We start from the raw sequence: 21,119 nt of genomic DNA, 5'->3' as shown, positions 1-21,119 counted from the left end.
AAAGGTGGTCTGGTCCCCGGCGAGATGTTTGTGCTGTCTGTGGTGACAGCTCACTGCATGGGATGCACGATTGCTGGCAAGAGCCCTAAAGGGGGACTAGAATCGCGGGATTTGTCTTTTCCTGACAACTTGCACTGACGTTGACTTAAAACGTTTGTGAAACATGAGAACTGTTGGGTTTAAAACACCCAGAGGGCAGGATTCTCCTCCCGTGTTCTGGGGTGATACAGGGCTTACACCCCTCTGTGCTACCGGAATATGTTGTATTTGTAAGTCTTAATACTGATGTTATTTTTCAGATTACGATATCTGAAATATCATGACATCTGCAACTATAATAGCAATGGCGCGTTACAGAAGTTTGCAGATATGCTAATTTGCATTCTAGCTCTTCACTTTACGAAATTATCGAACACAATTGCCTCAAATAACATTTGGTACCAGCGTGGTTAAAACAGGCATGAAAAGGTTCAAACCTGACCTTTTGTCAGGTCAGCTGAGCCTGGGGAGGAAATATTACCTGTGCTTGATGGGAGCACGTGTCTGCGCCCTTTGCTTCCTCTGGACTGAATTGGTATTTGAGTATATACTTCCAAGTAAGCGGGTGCTCAAATACATTCCTGAATCGTGGCCTCATCTCTGCCTCAGAAAGAGGAAGGCGCTCTCGTCTCTCCTGGCGACCTTTCTAACCACCACAGAAATGCTACACCTAACTCTGCGAAAGCAGTATTTGGCTTTCCTGCCTGGTGGACAGGTGAATCTTGAAAGTATTTCTTGGAGAAAGTGTTTCGGAGAACAGTGGGATGACGCGGAGGCTGGAGCTCATATGTTTGGCCAGACATCCCGTTGGATACGCTCTTCTTGAGATGCGTCTGTGTTGCAAAACGTTTGTGTAATTTATCCAGCCGTAGGCAAGGTCTACTTTTTCTTACTCTTTTCCTGAAGCTACATGCTGTTATTGGTCATGTATTAACTCTTACTGGAAGTACAGTGGTGGAGGGCATGACTGTAAGGTTCTGTTGCAGAAACAACAAATGCGTAGGAATAGATCAAGTCATGGTAAATACAAGGTAGTGGTTTTTTACATCAAAGACAAGTTATAGAGAAACACGTTGGCCTGGAAACCCAAGTAGCCCAGCTATCTCAGCTTCAGTTTTCCTGCATAATTGCCATTTGAACTGCACAATGCTTCGTAGTAAGCTTTGGAAATGTTAATACATCATTTGCAGGTGGATAGAAATCATTCATCATTAGGTTAGAAGGAGCAAGTCAGGTCGCCCCGGTTGACTATGACTCTCTCTGGATTACTGTCCCTTTACGCAAATAATAAAAGTTGCAATTTGTTCCATATGAACAACAAAAACAAGCAGAAAAGTACTGGATTTTGCACAGTGAATGGCTGTGGTTGCCGCAGAAATAAGGAGATACTAGGATTTTGAGGAGCGACTGAGAAACAATTTCTATTGAATTCATCTATATACGGCTAGCATACAGTCGTGGCAAAGACCATGAATGTACCATGTTCTTAAATAATATTTCTCATGAATACTTAGGTAGTTTTCTACGAAAGAGTAAAATATTTTGGCTTTTACCAGATTTCAGTTCTTGATAAAATCTTTTTTCCTAGCTGGCTTCTGTTCCTCTTAAGTGGCTGTACTGCCTAACTGCAAAACCGCTGCTTCTGATGGGCACATCAATAAAGTCTTATTAGTGTGCTCTGCTGCCTCTCCTTGCCATCCCCACCGCAGTGCCCTTCCTTTGATGAAGGGATGCTGGGACATCGTGTTCCCAATGTCCCCTGATTTGTGGCTAGTGAGGTAGGAAGGTCAAAAGGGATACAAGATCTGAATAGCTCAAATATCCATTAAACACAAGCCCTTCTATGAGCAGCAGAGCAGTGAATTCCTGGTTCCCCCTGGATTTGCCTTGTGTTTGGCTTTTGGAAACATCAGGTTCAGCTTTGCTTGGTTTTGAAGCCTTCACGACTAAATTCTGGTGGCTGGTACCGGTGGCTCGGGCCGGAGCCCTGTCCTGAGTGGGAGCGTTACTGTGGTCCACGAGCCCTGTCGGACCTTGATGTGTTTGAGGCATTGCTAATACAGCAGCTAAACCCAGCGGATGGCATTCAGAGTTGTCAGAGAAGAAACATGCATAGAGTGAGTGGTAAGATTCGCCTTTTCATCTTTAATTCAGGCAAAAATTCATGAGCTTGTGAGCTGCTGTGTGTGTATTAGGGAAGACTGGTCCCAGCCAGTAGCCGCTACCGGTGCTAACACAGCTGTTTTCAAAAGTTTTAGTAAGTTTTGTTTTCATTTAATTTTTTTTAAAAATGTTGAATTTTAGATAGAGATCACTTGGGGTCAGGCTATCGTAACAAATAGCAGAGTACGCTATGGCACAGGGACAGATAACAGGAGGTACGCCTACTGGAAACGCTAACAAAAATATGCCTCATAAAACTGGAAACCACAATCCTTTCTGATAATCCACGTGATCCTAAAGCTCGTCTATTCAAAAGAAAACCAAATCACCGCTTGTAAATAAAGTAAGCGTTGAAATGTCTTTATCGGACCTTCACCTTTTAATAAATAGCTTCTAAATATAGCATCAAATCAAATACCTGAGCAGAGCGTTTGTGTTTCCACAGCAGCGCTGCGAACCGTGCTTTTATACAGCTTTTGTCTTTGGTCTGTGCAAAATGTGTAACTGGTAACAACGCGTTTTATTTACAAAACACTCCTCTGGCTGGTCATATGGCTCCAGTGCTATCAAATTATAATCTCATTTTTACAGGTGCTCTAGTCAAAGATGTGGCTCGCGATGCATCGCAGACTTTGCAGATAGACTACAGTTAGTCTTCATCGTTGGCAAATCGCTTAGACTGTCCTCCAGGTACAGCATCTTTGGGACAGTCTGTGGATGTTATTACCAAAACCAGGGATAATGGGGTGCGCAGCTGTACCAGAATGTGGAGGATGGGGTTAATAGCTTTTGTCTCAGAACTCTCTAATTTCATAGAGGTGCAAATGTTTCTAAATGCAAACACAAATGCTAATTTGTTAAGTCATTTAAAAGGAAAACGGTTAAAAAAAATAATCTAAGGGATGCGAAATAACGAAGTCAGCAGATAAAAGTGTTAAAATAACGAAGCGGAGATGATTTTTAGCCACGATATGTGGTTAAACTCTAGAACTCTTTGCCAGATGACGCAGGAGAAATCTCTGCAGGGTTACTAAGTACGTAGCAAATACCCCAAGCTCAGGAGGGTCCGTGAGCCACCCATTGCTGGTAAGGTGGGGAGGTGTGATGGTGTGACAATGTGCTTGTCCTGCTCTTCCAGCCTTCTCTGGGCAACTGCTGTTGGCACCATTTGGGCCAGGAGAAGATGGTACTAAACTGACCTGTGCCCTCACCCGGTACACCAGTTCTTCGGTGCCTAAGCTCAAATTCTCACTTTCTGTAAAGAGAAACAGAGACATGAAGGGGACGTGTCTTTTCAGCTGATAACTGCCTGGAGACTAATTAGGGGATGAAAATAGAGCATTTGTGGTCAGCCCTGGGCTACTGGCAAAGCTTTTCTCCGTTGTGTAGAAGACAGAGGTGAGTGTAGCCCACCAGCAATATGATTTGAGTATAAAGTCTACACACCTTAAATTTCTCCTTCTTCACTCATCTTCCATTACAACTAAGGCAGCTGGGATCCAAAAAAGATACTTATTAGTAAAAACGATCGTGTTAGTAGTGCTGTTTCGAGGCGTATTTACCCAATTCTTTAGGGGATTTTTAATGTGGTAAAAAGACAGACTGAATTATGCTTTGACCTCTCTTAAAACCCCTGAGATTTTCTTTTGTTTTCCCCTCTCTCAGATGATGAGTCATCATGTTTATCAAAATCGTACATCACTACCTAGAAATCGTATAATTTATTTAGAAATGCTGACTTCCACATTTTATCTGCTAAACTAAGCAAGTACTAAACTGGCCTTGATCAATGTGCTTTGGTCAAGGGCGCTGGCAATTTACTGGCTCTGACCTTCTCTGCATGTTTAAGAGCCTAAAAGACAGGGAAGGTCAATGGCAATTACGCCATTTAAGAAATTCATGGAGAATTAGGCAGCTAAATAGCTCTGAGGATTTTAGACCAAAGCTTGATTTATTTCTTTTTTCCTTTTCTTTTTTTTCTAATTTCGATATCATCACTTAGCAGTCAAAGGTTTGTTCATTTGTGGTGAATGAATAAGGTAGATCTAGCAGTAGAGAGTTCTAGTAAATAAGCTATGCCTTTGCACGTTTAAAAATAGACTTTTAGGCCCTCTATAGAATGTTAATAAAAAATTATTACCTAGTCACTCTGAAACTCTTAAAAGATCCACATAACACTCATACAGGCTGCAATACTAGTCCTCAGGTATTGGACCAGCCCAATAAAAGTTAATCCTGTTTTGTCAATCCCAAACTCTTAATGTTGTCCGATAGAAGATGTTTAAATATGGAGTGCATTTTAAGTGCAGACGTATCTGTAAAACAATTTTTGCAATGTCTAATACTTTTGGCTGTTTTCATTTCTGAGTGCCTAATCTGAGATGCTTTTACAAGTCCTAGTGATCAAAAGTGCGCTCTACGTATGGCCTGGAACTGCATTTCCAAGGTATTTCAAGTTGAAAAGTTAGAACCAGAACAACCAAGCCTCATTAAGTATATTGTCTCCCAAGGTGTGTGAGATGCTCTTAGAATTCAAAAGGTTGTTGGCTTTCAACATGATGGGCAGTAATCCTTTTAAAGTGCTTCACTCATCGGTGGCTGTTGTTCCGGGGGATTTCTTAAGATAAAGGACACAATATGGAGAAGAGCTGATGAGACAAAATTGTTCCTAATTTTGTAACTGACACCTTCAAAGAATCGAAGCCAAACTCTCCTGGACAAGCTCTTTGTGTTTTAACCTTGTGATATGAACACTTCCAAGCCATTTCATCCAGTGCAACATGACGGAAATAAAATTAAATCCTGTTTCAGCACCTAGAATCATTTTGTCTTAAGCCTATTAGTAAAAAATCACTTTCTATTTTTTCCTTGCCTGCACTGAGTGCCTGCCGCGTGCTCACTTCTTAGGTGTAAATGTTGTGTATAACTCTCCATCATGGAGAATTTCAGCGTCTCTTGTCAGACTCTTGTTTAAGAAGCATTTTTGTGCAGTCAAGCAGGAACTGACATGTGTGGAGTTGTATTTCGAAATACTTGCAGAGGAGTCCCTGCTTAAAATTACAATTTTGCCGTCAGCATGTGTGAACTACCATTAGTGTTCCCTGCCTCGCAGGGGGTAACATCAGGGTGGTCACTATTTTTGCCAAGTCACTATGACATTAGCTAAAAATTAACATTGTCATCGGAAGTCTGGAGTTAAATGCACGTCTTTGTAGCTGGCACTGTCACGTGTGACTGATGCAGTGGTATTTAACATAATGAACTGTAAGGCATTATTTTTGCCCTGGGTTAGCCGCTGGCGTGGGTGTTGTGTCGTCTCTGGCCTTCTCTGTCCTCCCCAGCGATGACGAGCTGAAGAAGACAGTCATTATCTTCCACCCTCCGGTTCCCCGAACGCAGCGGGGTTTGCAGCCTGGTGTTTCTCTAAGATGCTTTTGTTCACTTACAGGACTTTCGTCGTCTGAATATTCATTTAGGCATCAAATTGCACATTTCTTGAGCAAGATGAGGACTGAAGCTTTTCAGTGCTCTAGATTGAGATGCAAAGATGAATCATAAACCACTTGAAGAATTCTGTCCTTTAAATTCCCATATTGCCATTGCTATAAGAATGTGTATTTAAACAACCATCGTCAGTGTTTTCTAGCTTAGGCTGTGCTTACCACAGTGAAATTGTGAGCACCTGTATGAGAGAGAAGCACAAGAAGAAAACGTTTAACATAATTTGAGATTTCTCTCAAAGGGCTGCCCTTCGGCTATGTCATTTCCTTCGGGTTTACGTGAGGAACAAGGGAGGAGAACTTGGTTTTATGTTTGTTATTAGGAACTGTCATGTGGGCATCACCTTCAGATACCCCATAAGAAAGTGGTTTGATTTTATTTTTTTTCCCCAGTTGTGTGATTCAAGACTCTCTATATATCTAGTCAGCCATAGAGATTTATAAATGGATCTTCGCATGCCAAATACTGGCTTTATTTGTATGAACAGTTGCATTCTCATGTCAACATCTAGCTTTTATCTCAAGCACTAAGATACCTTAGGGAAACTCCAAATAAACCCAGTGAGTGTGTTTTTCCTTAGGAAACGTACAGCACTGTATCTGCTGTGGTCCTTGAGGTCTGCACCCAGATTTTGGTGGTGTCGAGGTCGGTACCGGAGATAAAGCCCTTTGGACAACGTCATCCGGTGGCAGCTCAGAGGCAGAGTTCAGGAACCGCCCTGTGGTGGAGATTATGCAGATGGTGTCTTCTCTTGAACTATTTTTCTGCAATAAACTTTCAATTTTTTTCATAGCAAAGGAAAAATATTAGCATCTGGTCCGGATGTCTGGGACTGCAGTTATGTTTTGTGCATGTGTTTCATTTCACTAATCTATGAATACTATTTAAATTTGTATAGAAATCATTTTACTGGGGAAATAATTAACTGTAGTCTGGAATAAGTGCGCATATGTATGAAGAATGTGCCATTACTGGAGAGACCTGGTCTTTGTGTGATGAATGCTATGGTTTTTTGGAAAGGTATGATGAAGTAGAGGCAGAATTATTCTGCTTTTATTTGCTTCTCCTATTAGCGCCACAAATGCATCTATCTTATACTAAAATGCTGATAGTGAGTTTTAATAAATCAATTTAATGGATGCAGAATCTAGAGGACACTGGTTAATGTATGGAAATGAGTGCACTTTAGTGTACATGGGCTTTGGAAAATTATGCGTGGAAAGAGGTGCAGAACTGGAATCAACTTGCAAAGCTACCTGTGAACATCAAAAACATCTCAGTGAACTGAGAAAGTAATTATGTGGAGTTTTGAACCCAGTCATTTTATTCTTATCGGAAATAACCTGCAAGACAGTTGACTTCAGGTGACAATTGAAGTTACTGAAGAAATGGGTGTGCCACTGATTGGCATCTTCTCTGGTAGGCACAGTGGAGACCTGTGCAGAGATAGTTTTGTCTCGAGTTTATGAGGTTCGAAATCATTCCTGGACTGCAAGTGGGCTGCAGTGATTTCAGGTCGGGGAGAGAAGTGGAACAGGAACGTGCTGTAAGAGGGAGATGCTTTGCAGGAAATCAGTAATGTGAGCGCATACAAAAGATACTCCATTTAAGGAGGGAGAATATAGGAAAGCATTATTAGTATATATTTGAGGAAACCGAAACTTGCTTATGTTGTTTTCTTTTAATGTATTTTAATATTCCACGAAGAAGACATAACATTATCCCAGAGAGATTTTCTTCCATTCATTTCCAGATGCCAGTTGTCATCTGGCTGTTCTTTGGCATTTCTTAAGTAGTGTGTTTATTGCCTTTTGCGTTACACTTTAAATGTTAGCAAGGGCATAAACATTTAGGTCAGGTTCAGGCTGAGGTCTTCTGTTACTTCTTAATATTCTGCCTCGAGTAGATGCATTCGGCTTTTTTGTGCTGCGTCGGAGGAACCGCGCGTTGGTGGGAACAAAACTGAAGCAAAACCAACAGGTTTTTTACAGGAGGTTGATTAGACTTAGACAAGAAAACTGCTTTGGGAACTCTAGAGAGAAAGAATTTAACTTTTGTTGTCTTTTTCTAGAAGCCATGGAGAGACCATAGGGGTATTGAATCCTCTTCAGTTCTTGTGGCTACATGAAAGAAATCTTTACAACTTAAAGCTTGGAGAGTAATATTTAATATGCTGCTGCTCTGTTGAGTGATGTCCCTGATCCAAAAAGCAGTATTCCAATTGACAAATCTGCGGAGAGAAACTAGTTTAGCCTTTTAATAATCGTGAGTTAGAAAACATCTTCCTGTCCTCATTATGGATTGTAGTCATCAGTTCCATGTGTTTTTGATGGGTCTCCTTTAGCTTGCTCCACGATAGCCTTTTTTCCCATCCAAAGTCACGCATTTTAATCCAGGAAGGTGGGACTTGCATGATTTATTTCACTCTGGTGGTCTTTTCCCCTGCTTGCCTGCCCTTTCCAGCCTCGTTGCCCCAGTCCTTCTCGCAGCTTCTGAGCCTCCTGACCTATTTTAACCATTATCTTGGCGGTGATAAGGTTCTTGCAAGTTTGGTGAACGTTGCCACCCACACGGAAGAGATAAATCAGATTAGTTCTTTTGCCAACAAAAAATTTTGCAGCGGGAGCTCATTCTGTCTTAAACCTGCAAAGGGAGAACTGCCGTCAATGCATCTACCGCAGAAAAACAAAAAAGAAAGTCAAAGGAAGCCCATGTTTTACTGAACTCCAGCAATTCCAACCACTAGACAAAAGGCCATAGGAAACCAGCTTCATTAGTGCTTCATTAGCCTTACTTAACAGACTCAAAGGCAAATGAGCACTATACACAAGACTTGAATACTGTTCCAAATGCTCCAGATTATTTTCGAACTTGTATTTCTCATGAGCTGTTTAAATTGGCCAACATCTGCGAAGATATTAAAAAATGTTTCTGCTACTGGCAAATTAGAATATTCCCCTTCTGCACCCTGCTTCCTTGCTTCTCCTCTCTTCTGCCCGGCTGCGCCTGCTTCCATCTGCTTTTAGGTGACGTTAGCGCAATTCAGACTCTCCAAAACTGCTGAACTTTGTCATACATGGTAATTTGTATAAGCAAGACATTCTTTCAAGTTTAAAGCATTTTTTATATATATATTTATATATATCTGTTTATATAGACATATTCCTTATACCAGAACCGTTGGATAGGCTCATAACATGCCTTTTTTTTTTTTTTTTCTGCTCAGACCCTTGCATATTTATGGTTGTTCTTAGCTATATTTAGCTTGTATGATTGAGTTCTTTCAATTTAAACAAGAAGTGTTTAGAAAGAAAATGTTCTGAAGCAGGCCACGTGCTTTCCTCTTGTACGGCATTTTTGTTCGATTATACAGCGCCCGGTGTCGGTGGAACTGAGGCATTTAAAGAAAACACACGTTATGAACTCCCGAGGGTATTGACTTAGGCAGCAATGCTAATACTTATCAAATGCCTTTCCTGATCACAAATAAATAGGACTGGGGAATTTTGGAGATCTGTGTGTCGTTTCTTTACAACTGCAGAATGTATGTGCTAGTGCCTCTTTGTCCTACGCGGAATTGTTATGAAGAAAGGAGCTGTGGCTTTTTCAAGGAAAGACATAATGAATTCTGGTACAACTTCATTTTGTATTTTTACATCAGAAGGGATAATTTACTTGCCCTTTTCTTACGGCTCTTGTCAGAATTCATGTTGCTTAATCTCCTTGCTCCACTATTGAAACTCACCTTTGTATTTTCTACAGGCTAAGAGAGACTAATCTTAGCTCCTGGTAATTAGTGCTAATTTAGTTCTTTGTGCTCCATGAGTGGCCGACAAAGGCCTAATGCAGAATGTGCATATTTTATCTTCACAGTACGCTAACAATCCAATCAGTGAAAAGCCTTTTTTTTCTTTCCTCCATAATTCCTATCTTGCCTCTTTTTTTCCCCCCTCTCGTCATATAAACCTGTACGTGTATTGGGATAATAACGCTAAGAATCAATTTAACCGTGCTACCGTGGTAATGGCATGGAGCAAGGATCGATAGCGAGAGTACTTCTACAGAGGCTGAGCAGAAGGTTGACAAAAACGTGTTTTGAAGGAACAGCGGTTTCATCTGTTGCCAGAAAGTAGCTGTTTCCAGGGCTGGATTTAGCAGCTGCTAATGCAACCGAGAAAGCCACCCCCCAGGACAGCAGGTGAAGAGAACGAAGCTGCAGCTTGAGCTCTTGCCTCTGACACCCCTCTCTCCCCCACAACCCCAACCACATCCATAGCCGCCTTGCTTTTCGTCAGCTGGCCCGTTAGGAACTCATCCTACAGACAGAATGTATTCCTTCCTTTAGGTTAGAGTGTTAAACTGGTGACACCTCCTGAACGAAGCCAGCAGCCTGGGGTGCTTCGGTGCTCGCAGAAGTCTCCCATCTATTCTAGCTGGCGACTGTTCAATGATGGGAGAAAAAATAGCTTGATAGAGTCTGCCTAGCAAAACGAGCTGCTCTGGGGGAACTCGGGGTGCTGTATAAGGGATCTATATATGGACCACAGGCTAATAACCACGTCCAGTGGGCCCTAAAGGTAGAACGGGTCACGTGAATTCCTGTATTATATGTCAATATGGTGGGATCATTTTTACCTATATAAATTCTTAATTTAAGCAAATGGGCTGGGGATCAAAGACAGGGAGAAGTAAACACTTGATGCAATTTGGGAATACATTTAAAGTACTAAGTTTATTGCATTTCATTGCGTGATTTTTGGACTTCATCGAAAGTTTTGCTCCTGAAGACTATGTCAGATGTAGATCTAAAGCACAGGTAGGTAGTTTTAAGGAAGATGTGCAGGACCCCAGCTTTAATCCCAGACAGCAGTTATCAAACATCAGTAACGGCTTCCTGCTATTAACAGGGAAGAATTTCTCCTGTGGTTTTCTGCCCTGGAGTTCAAAGCGTGAACGTCTGTGCTCTGAAGTCAAACGGACGGGGAAAGCGGCGAGTGCTCCAGTAGAAACTCTGCTTAATTTTTGGCTTTCATTTCCCTTTCCTGTACTGCTGTGAACACCCAAAAACGTTCCCATTGTTTTCACGGGTTTCGGTTTTCAGTGCCAGCAAAGGCGGAATTGTCTCCTGCACTGACTCCAGTATTGCCTTGGGATCGCAAGACCGAGGTATCTGCTGGTGCCCAGCATCAATCATACAGACCGATAAGTCGCATTTCATATTTCACTTGCCAGTAAGCAAAGAATGGAAATGGTTCTCTCACCCTTCTCTTATTGGCAATTGCGTTTTGTGATGTGAAACAGGTTCAAGAACTTGACTTCCAACTAATGCTGCGCCTTGACGGAGATGTACGGGACTGTCAAGTTGTGGGAGATCACAAGCCCTCTCCTCGGGTAAAAATCCTGTCCTCAGTCCATGGGTGTAATTGCAAAGATTTAAAAAAGATGCAAGATAGGCACAGTCCACTGTCGCAGAACAGCTAAGTTTGAATGACAAAAAAAGTGGCAGAACAAGCTGAATATTTGTAAGTAAAAGTAGAAGTTAGTCATTGCAAATACTCAGAATGAGCGTTTCTACATGTGTGGAAGTACTAAATCTGGTGGAATGAGGGAAGAGCCAAAGTGTTTGGGGCAGTGGATTTGAAATCTCAGATAAAAATTGTTTCTGAGATCTTCTCTACTCTTCCTAGCCTTGTGCTCAGGGAGTCTCCCTTCTCCCGTTGTGTTTTTCTTATACTGGGGGTTTTTGTGTTATTGGTTCACACAGAATCACAAAATGGTTCGGGTTGGAAGGGACCTTAAAGACCATCCAGTTCCAACCCCCCTGCCATGGGCAGGGACACCTCCCACCAGACCAGGCTGCTCAAAGCCTCATCCAGCCTGGCCTTGAACACCTCCAAGGATGGGGCAGCCACAGCTTCTCTGGGCAACCTGGGCCAGTGTCTCTCCACCCTCACAGTCAAGAATTTCTTCCTAATATCCAATCTAAATCTCCCCTCTTTCAGTTTGAAGCCATTACCCTGTGTCCTATCATTACACTCCCTGATCAAGAGTCCCTCCCCATCCTTCCTGTAGGCCCCCTTTAGGGACTGGAAGGGGCCGTAAGGTCTCCTCAGAGCCTTCTCTTCTCCAGGCTGAACAACCTCAGCTCTCTCAGCCTGTCCTCACAGCAGAGGTGCTCCAGCCCTCTGATCATCTTCATGGCCCTCCGCTGGACCCGTTCCAACAGGTCCATGTCCTTCATGTGTTGAGGACACCAGAGCAGGACGCAGTACTCCAGGTGGGGTCTCACCAGAGCAGAGTAAAGGGGCAGAATCCCCTCCCTCAACCTGATGGCCATGCTTCTTTTGATGCAGCCCAGGATGTGGTTGGCTTTTGATGCAGCCCAGGATGCGGTTGGCTTTCTGGGCTGCAAGTGGACATTGTTGGCTCATGTTGAGCTTCTCGTGCACCAGCACCCCCAAGTCCTTCTCCTCAGGGCTGTTCTCAAGCCATTCTCCGCCCAACCTGTATTTGTGCCTGGGATTGCCATGACCCAGGTGTAGGACCTTGCACTTGGCCTGGTTTCACACAGGCCTGCCTGTCAAGGTCCCTCTGGATGGCATCCCCTCCCTCCAGCATGTCGACCGTGCCACACAGCTTGGTGTCGTCGGCAGACTTGCTGTCCCACTGTCCATGTCTCCCTTTGTGTACGTAAGCTGCTTTCATAAGGAACTGATTTTTGATAATCCTCTTGGTCCTTTTGTCTGCTGATTCATCTTTTCTCCTCTGCCTCCTTCCAGTGCCTTTTAGACTAATTTACCAATTTCAAATACAACTGAAGGAACAGCAGATGCGTTGAATCTCCATAAATGGCTTGATAAGGTTGATGGAAATCACTTGCTGTCTAGAGGGAAGGGATTCAAACTGATCTTCTCGTGGAGGTAAACACAACCTCAAGCTGTGACGAGGATATTGGAGGTCATTCAAGAACACATGGAAGAAACTCTGGATAGTTTAAGGGAAATAAAGATATTACCAGGGAGAGGGATGGCAACGGGAGTAGTAAGGTAGCAGTGAAGCGGTAAGTCTTCAGGCACTTGGGGGAAACAGGGAATGTGGTGATACGAGCGATGACTGGGAGTATGTCATTGAGAAGGGCAAAGAGCAAGGGTGGTTGATGATGGATGGAGGTGTGTGCATGGGATGTAGGGCGCAAATCCACAGGAGATGCTTTCTCGTTGCAGCGTGGGCAGGAGAACTTTTTTCTGGTGGCACCCAATTAATTGTGGTTCTGTTTGATAAATGTTAATATATTCCTCTCTCATAGAAGTGCTGTGTTAGCACGTGTCTGGCTGCCATTTGGGAATTCAAACCAGCAGTTTTTGCTGTGCAAGTAGGTCTGCCTTTCAAAAGGGAACTCGTGCTGACGTTTTCACGGTAGGTCAGCCTGCGGCGTCATTCGTACAAAAGCGTTACGTCAGCAAATCAAGGGGGTCAATCCGTGGGCTTTACAAACTGTGTAGGTTTGTACAGTAGCCAAGGAGTAAGGAAACATGGAAATCAAACCCAGAAAAACAAAATTTTGCTGTTCGTTAGAAATTATTTCTCTCTCTCAACAATTTACTGCTACAAAGAAAAGAGCGTTTGGACACAGCTGGTTTTAGGAGGGAAGATTTCTAAAAATATATTTTCCCCTGGAATTATACCAGCTACTGCATCACCCCCATGGGTTGTACAAATCCGTTTTTCTATGTTTTCACGGGAGCGGCTGCTTTAGCTGCTAAATATTGATTAAAGCATTTTGATATAAAGATGAGCTGCCAGCAAATCTGCCGTATGCAAAAATTAAGTAAAATTGAGCTTAACTGTATTAAAGTGAAGACGTCTGTGCTCAGTCCATTTACATTTACAGAATAACTGTGCTGCAGTGCGAATTTCTAGAATGTGCTAAGGCTTTATGTGTGTTTCATAGTACAGTAAAAAAAGTATAATTTGGTGATGACTGTATTTAATCTTGCAGATTTGGTAAGTCGTCAGTAAGTGCTATTATTTTGAAGCTTCTTTCATTGACTGTGTCAATCAAAACTAAAAATAGGGCAAACAGGACTTGCAGATTTCAAGCTGCAAGTCGTTAAGTAGTTAATGCACATAGTTGATGAAGAAGTGGGAAAAGCACACATCTGATAAATAATATATGCCTAGAAATTGTAGCCTGCCTACAAAGAACCATGAAACAGAACTGAATAAGCGACAAAACTGGAAATATATTCAGTGTTGCTTTAACGATTTTTACAAACATTCAAGATCAATAAGGGCATAAACTAGAGATTACATCAGTATTAATAGAACGCCCTTCACTTTATATTTAAAAGTAGTTGCCATATGGGTACTTCTGAGTCCTGCTGTGAGTCTGGTTTTGATGAAGCATATGTTTCTGCTCCTGTCTCCTTTGCTTCGAGCGTGCCGCAATCCTCCCTTGTTTCCTAGCAGCGGGAGGGGTATCGCGGGTCTCTCAGCCGGCCGCCCTCCCCAGCCACGCACAGCGAGTGTTTCCACGTCAGGTGAGGGGCCCACAAAGATGTTCTTTGCTTGGACGCGTTACAGTTCTTGTGCCTCTCATACCGCTTTCCATTTAGTGACCTTTTCCAGCTGCCCAGGGATAGGTGAACACAGCTCATTCCAGAGTTCATTAGCACTGCTCCAAGCATCAATTAGCAGTGAAATAGGAAGGTGGTAGTAGTAGGGGGATAACAGTACTTGTGCAAAATGCATCATTTTCATCCATCCTCGGGGACGTGAGGAATTGCCTCCAAAATGCTTCCGCTATAAACTCGGAGAGATGAAATCACTGATCACCACCGTACCGGCATGTCCTGCAGTTAGTAAATCACCTGCTCAGTCTCGTCACGAGTATGTGGAGTGCTATTCTAAAACAAAACAACAACAAAGAAAACCCTCTGACAAACCCAGCCTCAAACTAAAGAACGCAGATACAGAGCTGCAGCTTTATTTTCCAAATGGAAGTGAAGAGCCCTGTAGTTAAATTTCTGCATTTGAAGCAGTATTGGATGTGAAAGCCCGTGCGGCTGAGTACGGGAGGAGTCTGACTGCCTGTCAGCTTTCGTTTGTCAGTCAAAGGGTATTTCTCTGTCCGTGCGGTGTAGATCAGAGCGGCTGCCACCCAGGGCGGCCACTTTACATCAGTCTGGGTATTCATGGCAGCGCGAGAGAGTGCTGCGGAGGAATGCTTTTCCTCGGCACGCGATGTGGGTTGGTGCCAACCGCTGAAGCGGGGGGAGCCTCCCTGGGTCTCCTCTCGATAACAGCATCATAAAAGCATTCAGAGGATGAACGTGGGTGTAAATACCTGAAAGTTACAATCCTGTGCATATAAAGTGTGAGTTCTTTTTGATGATGCTTTGGGTCCCGCTTGCTTTCTGGCCCACGCTGGCATAAATGGTTGGGTCTTCCATTGACGTGAACTTTTCAAGGTGAATGGTTGCCAGATGGCTTTTCTGCACATCTCAAGCCACTGTATTTCTCAGTGTCTCTGCTCCTTGTCTGCGTAACACAGATGTATACCTTGATTTTCCATCTCTTGTCTCTTGTCTGTCTATATTGCGTGCTGTTTGTGGCAGATACGATCTCTTAGGAGTATATACAAAACCTACCTGGATCTCCAGGTTTGGCTGGGGCCTGGAGGTGCTGCTGAATACTAATAAAAGGGGTAAACCAAACCCATTTCTATATTTACAGCTCAGGCTGTGAGTTTTCCTTTGAGTCTGTTTTCTATAAAGAAACTGGACCGTCTTAGTAAAAACAGGCAAACAAACCCCTGCAAACAATGATGCCTGAAAATGTAAATGTGGTTATTTATCAATTTTGATTTCTTTTCAGAAGACCTTGTAGAGAGTTCCCAACAGCTGTCAACACAAACGTGGTTTTGGACAAACATCCAACTCCAATTCCCCCAAAGTGTAGAATAAATTAATTCTTTTTTAGTCCTTCTGGAACACAGTGAGGTGGGGAAGAGGAGAAAACTGAAATCCCATGTGCTATTTTGTGGGGTTTTGTTTGTTTGGGTTTGTCCTTTTTTTTCCAAAAAGATACATCCTAATTGTATGTACTAACACATTTTTTTAAAAAAAGGTGATCCCCAATGTACTTCAGTCAGATACGAGACTGGGGATTAAAGGGGTCTTTAGTCTCAGCTCATTAATTGTGCAGTCTAAGGATATCCAAGCAGTGTTTTGCGTTTTACCTTCCCCGCGCTGTGGCCTGAAGGAGCCCCAAGCTACAGCATGTAGTAGATGTTGCAAATGTTCTTCAATGTTTGTACCGTACATAGAAACCTTGGGCGAATTGTGCCTCAGACATGACAAGTATCTTACAATATTTGGATGAAAACTTAAACTCATTGAAATCGTTCCTGTGGTTTGGAAGGTGATGGGTCTTGGTCATAAGGAGGGATGGGTGCAGTACGTGGAGAGAGCAGGTTGCTAAACTGCTACAGTCCTTTGTTTCTTGCCAAGAATTAAGAATTATATGTGCGCGTACTTAAAAATCCATCAATTAATCAGAAGTGATAAAATATTTAGCAAGTGTACCGCAGAGTGCAGATTGTTCAGACTAATGCAATAAATGTGTTCACAATTCTTCGTTTTTCTTACCCTGCTGAGAACGTCGGGAGCCCCTCCGTGCCAGGCTGGTCCTGCCTCCGCACCTGGGGGGGTGGGGGGAAGGAATTCAAGCTGGGCTTTGGCCGTGGGCCATTTCTCTGCTCCCGTGCCTAAAGAGCAACCCCTGCTCGCTCCCTCGTTAGAGTAATGCTCTTTCCCTTTTCACAGCAGAAAAAGCAGCTCAGCGCAATAAACCTCATCCCCATCCCAGTAAGGCAGTGGCCCCCGGTGACCTCCCTTCCCTGGGCCTGCTGCAGAGGAGCTGGGTGGTTGCAACGGTGAGGTGTGGGAGGAAGAGGCAGCCTGACCCGCAGAAGTGGGTTAATGCAGCTTTCCCAGGGAATGGCGGGGATGTCGGCATGCCGCAGGTGCTCCGGGCACGGCAGCGGCGCTGTGCCCGACGGCTGCCCTTGGTTTTCTCCTACCGCTTGCTACTGCAGTGAGAAATCGTGTTCCAGCATGCACCAGCACGTAATTATTTCATCTATATAGAGAAGAAAATGATCTTGTTAATATAAGATGTAGAGCAATAAAATAGTAAATCCTATGGATAGCAAAAGCTACAGTAATTAAGAATAATAATGTATTCCTGTTTAGCATTAGGAATTTTTTTAAAGTGCTAACCTGTTCTGTGACTGGTCAGGAAAATCAAATACCTGATCTCTCTCACCGCCGAGTAACGAAATGCCTAAATATTAATTGCAGGAAAGTTTTTGACGAATCACATTCAAAAAAAAACCCCTTTTGTGTTTTGCCAGTCACGGTGCAAGTGGGCTTTTAATACCGCGAGCGTGTCAGCCCTAGCGAGTTCCCTGGAAAGCGTCAGCCTTTCTGTAAGACCGAGCTTTGCCTTATAAGCTCTCCGGGAGTTGTACCGCAGCCTGTTGGCCGTAGCTGTCAGGCTGTCCCGGTTTACTTGTGCATCAATTGGCTATATCCAAGCACCATCTGCTTGAAACCTTCTGCCGCAAGTGGAAGTTTACACTTGAAACGGTCCTAGATCACATCAGCGCATTGCTGTGCATCTTGATCGTTAAGTACTTGGGAAGCAGAAGGAAAAATAGCAGGATATTTTATTTTTGGATGCGGACTTGCAGGTGGATTAATATTAGTCTTCTGAAAAAAAAAAGTGATTTTGCGCATTTGGGTTAAAATACTGCATCTCTTTTTCTCGGCACCCTAAAATGCTTGTCTTTTATTATATACTATAATAATTTTTAACTAAGAAATACCTGAGATTTTAAAGCTATATTCTAGGATACGCTGACTGTGAATTAGCCAAAACCAGTGAAATGAGTTGTGCAGCAAACCCGATTAATCTTTACTTTTTGCTGCAGTGCTTTAAAATAAAAACGCCAAACTTTCCCATGATCTTTAAGAAGAACGGTCCCCACAGCAGGGACTTCAGAAAGAAAACTCTTATTGTTAGCTCACAGCGGGGGATCAACTCCCAGCAAGCCAGGAGGATAATACTATCAGTAAATTGAGCAAATGTCCTTGCCCCTCCAATCAGCTAGTATTTGAAGGGTATTATCCGTGCTAAACTTGTCATCCACTTCAAATGGAAGTTGGACCGCAAACGTACAGGACTCTACTTAACATGACTTTTGAAGAGTTGCCTCTGCAGTTCAGGGGTTGGATTTAATTCTTAGAGATAGAACTCTGCTGCAGCTTTATTTAATCTCTGTTTATTTGCTCTACCATTCTCCAGTTTATAATCCAGTCGGTGTGTAAGGAAACTACTAATGAATAAGCGAAGTCAACAGGAAACATCTTGGAGGAAAAAAAAAAAGAAAAGCTGCAAAGCTGAATATCAGTCAGATTCAGTAAACTTCTGTCTTGAAGTAATCAGAAAATAGCTGGCGCTACTGTATGTCAAGGAGCAGGAGTAACCTTTTTGACGTGGAATAGAGAGAGCGATGTGCTAGAACGTCTAGTGGGATCGTGAGCTGCCCTCTCTAGCCAGTGCATTCCACCTAATCAGTGTATGAATTGTAAAACCTTCTGTTTGTTGTTCCTGTCGGTTACGCATTGGACTCCTCTCTTTTGTCCTGTTATAGTCATTTTAAAGCCGGAAGAACCCAAATATTTGTTAGTCTCATAAAAACTATTGCTGCCTCATCCAAAGACTTGACTATCCAAACCTCTTGCAGCCATTAAATAGGAACCACAGTCTTCAACAGCGTTAACTGAAGTCAACGGATACAGCATACAAGGCGCGTTTTCCCCTTTTAACATGTATATAATAAATCTATCTCTAAATATGTAAATATATACGTTATATATACCATGTGAGTGGAGGGAGAATGTGTGTGTGGGGGGTGTGTGCTGAAACGATCTGACACTTTGATGCAGTTGCTGTTACAGACCAGAAAATTATTTCTTTATTAAGTCTTTTATTTTACCAATCTATTGACATTTCCCTGAAACGCAGGTGGAGGAGACGTCTTCTGAGGATAAAGCCACCAAGCAGGGTCTGCTGTTGGCGTATTGCACGGGGCAGGGGTCACGACTTAGACTTGGTTGTGGTTCCTTATGGCTTATTTGTCTTCTCTAGGTTATCAGCTCTCTTTCTCTTCTAGCAAAACACATGCATATTTGATCAGTCTGCGTCCGGAATTCATCCTTTTCTACTCCAGCGTGTGTGAAAGACTGGCAGCTGAGGATTTCCACCTATGGCATGTCTCGCCGCCTAACTGTGCGTTACAGATCAGCAGTTCGTCACATCGGTGAGGTATTATGGTCTAAAGCTGCAGTTTTATGAACCAGAAAGCGCTGTACGTCTGAACCAGAGGTGATTTAGTAAATTAGAGAGTACCTCCTACTCCTCATTTCAAAGTAAAAATGAGTTTTTGTGAAAGAACTGACTTAAACTGAGCTGAAAGAAATGTAGCTGTTCGATAACTCAACTGCATCCCCACAAACATGTCGCTCTGGCTTTTGAAGGCGTTGCCTTTAGCAAGCCCAACAGGGTGAAAGCCCAAAGCATCGAGGGGCTGCTGGAAGTGGAGCGAGTGGTTACCCGCAGTCCGTTCTCCTTAAGATATAAAGGGAACCAATATCTCAGCTTAGAATACAGGCAGTGACTTTTTGCCTGCCTAGAGAATCAGTTTTGACCAGGTACGGCATTTCTCTTTACGTCGTGTTCCAAGTCCCAGAACCCTGAAGAAAGACGTGGGTTGTTACACAGCTGTTGAACTTCATCCTGGAAATGGTCCCGTTTCACTCAGGGAGTTTCTGGGAGTGACTGGGGCGCTAAGGAGAGAGAAAGGAAACCAAACGAGTGTTAGAATTTCTTCAGTAAAATCTCATGTACCAGTTCTGTAGAAAGAAGATAAGAACAAAATGTCTTTGCCTGGAGTTTTTAATCGGAAATTAAAAAATATTTTTAAAACACTCATTATTTCCTCCCTAGTAGGACGTGACTGACTTAGTCTCCTGTGAAAGATCTTTGACAGTGCTCGTGTGTTAGTATTTTTGTCACTCTTTGTGCGTGAGGTGATTAGTAATTCTGATGTTTCCAAACAGAAGCCTGACTAAAATCAATCCTGACACGAATTACTGTCTGGACTTTCCCTATCAATAGATCAGCTTCCCTTGAAACTGTGATATTTAGCTCTGACAAGGTTGTCTCTGGTGATCCGGATGATCAGAATGATCCTAACCTCCAAATATATTTTCATATTAAAGTCCGCTAAAGAAACCGGTTATTTTTCAGCATTTTCAAATCTTCGTACTTACACGGGTAAGAGGTAGCAATTGACAGAAAGAAATGAAGGGAAACGCTTGAGAAATGTCCTAGCTTTTGAGAAACAACGCCCTAATATTTCCAGGTGGCTCGGCAAGAGACATGAAATGTTAATTTCCTTCTTTGGGATTTGGGAATTTGTGCTTTGTGGAAATCTTGTAAGATAATCTAAACTGACTGGAGTCTGGTCCCATGCATTGATTATGATAAATTAATGAAGGAGCTAAGAGGAAAGTCCAATTGAAAAAATGTACTAACAGTGAACAAAGGAATTGTCTCTAAATCCTGCGCGACGTGTGGTTTTTTTCTCTTTAGGGAGGAAGGGTCCAGTGTTGCTGTGGGAATCACTTTATTAGGCATGACACCTATAATGAGGGCTTTTGCCCATTAGTTTAATCTACTTTAAAAGGAAGAGAAGGGAAAACAAAAATTCTGGCACTATCCTAAATACCGTGTTCTTCATATCTATCATGCTGTCAACGCAGCCCAAAGGATAGATACAGCGTCTGTCGGGGGCGGTGCTGAGGAACTGGGGTTTTCACCTTGTTCTACACCAACGCCGTTGCTTTGGTGCTCTGGCCGGCTGGCTCGTGTGAGGATGCCGCAGCATGAGCCACGAATTTCTTAGTTTTTCATTGTCAGAGCAAGGGGGATGCAGTTCAGATTATGAACTATCATTTACAGACCCATTTAGAAAGTGCAAATCAATGTAAGGTTTTATTTAATTTAAAAAAATCTGTATCTTGCATTAAAAGTAGCCATATTTTTGTGTGAAATGAGCACTTCTCTAAAGCAGCGGGCAACAGGGGAGATTTATTGTGGGGATGTCTGATGCGTGAACTGTTTTGAGTCTTGTGAAAATATACCCGAAGGGCAGTACCGCAGACCTACTGACCTAGAAATGGTAGCGGCTATCCTTTGACAAAGTCAGAAAGTACAGCACTGTACAGCAAAGGGCTTTGGGGTTTTAAAATAAAAAGTAATTGAACCAGACTTGCCCTCAGATGACC

The sequence above is a fragment of the Larus michahellis genome, chromosome 4 (assembly GCF_964199755.1).
Source record: "Larus michahellis chromosome 4, bLarMic1.1, whole genome shotgun sequence".
NCBI classification, from domain to species: Eukaryota; Metazoa; Chordata; class Aves; order Charadriiformes; family Laridae; genus Larus; species Larus michahellis.
The sequence above is the reverse complement of the archived record's forward strand: the minus strand, read 5'-3'. Positions refer to the sequence as shown.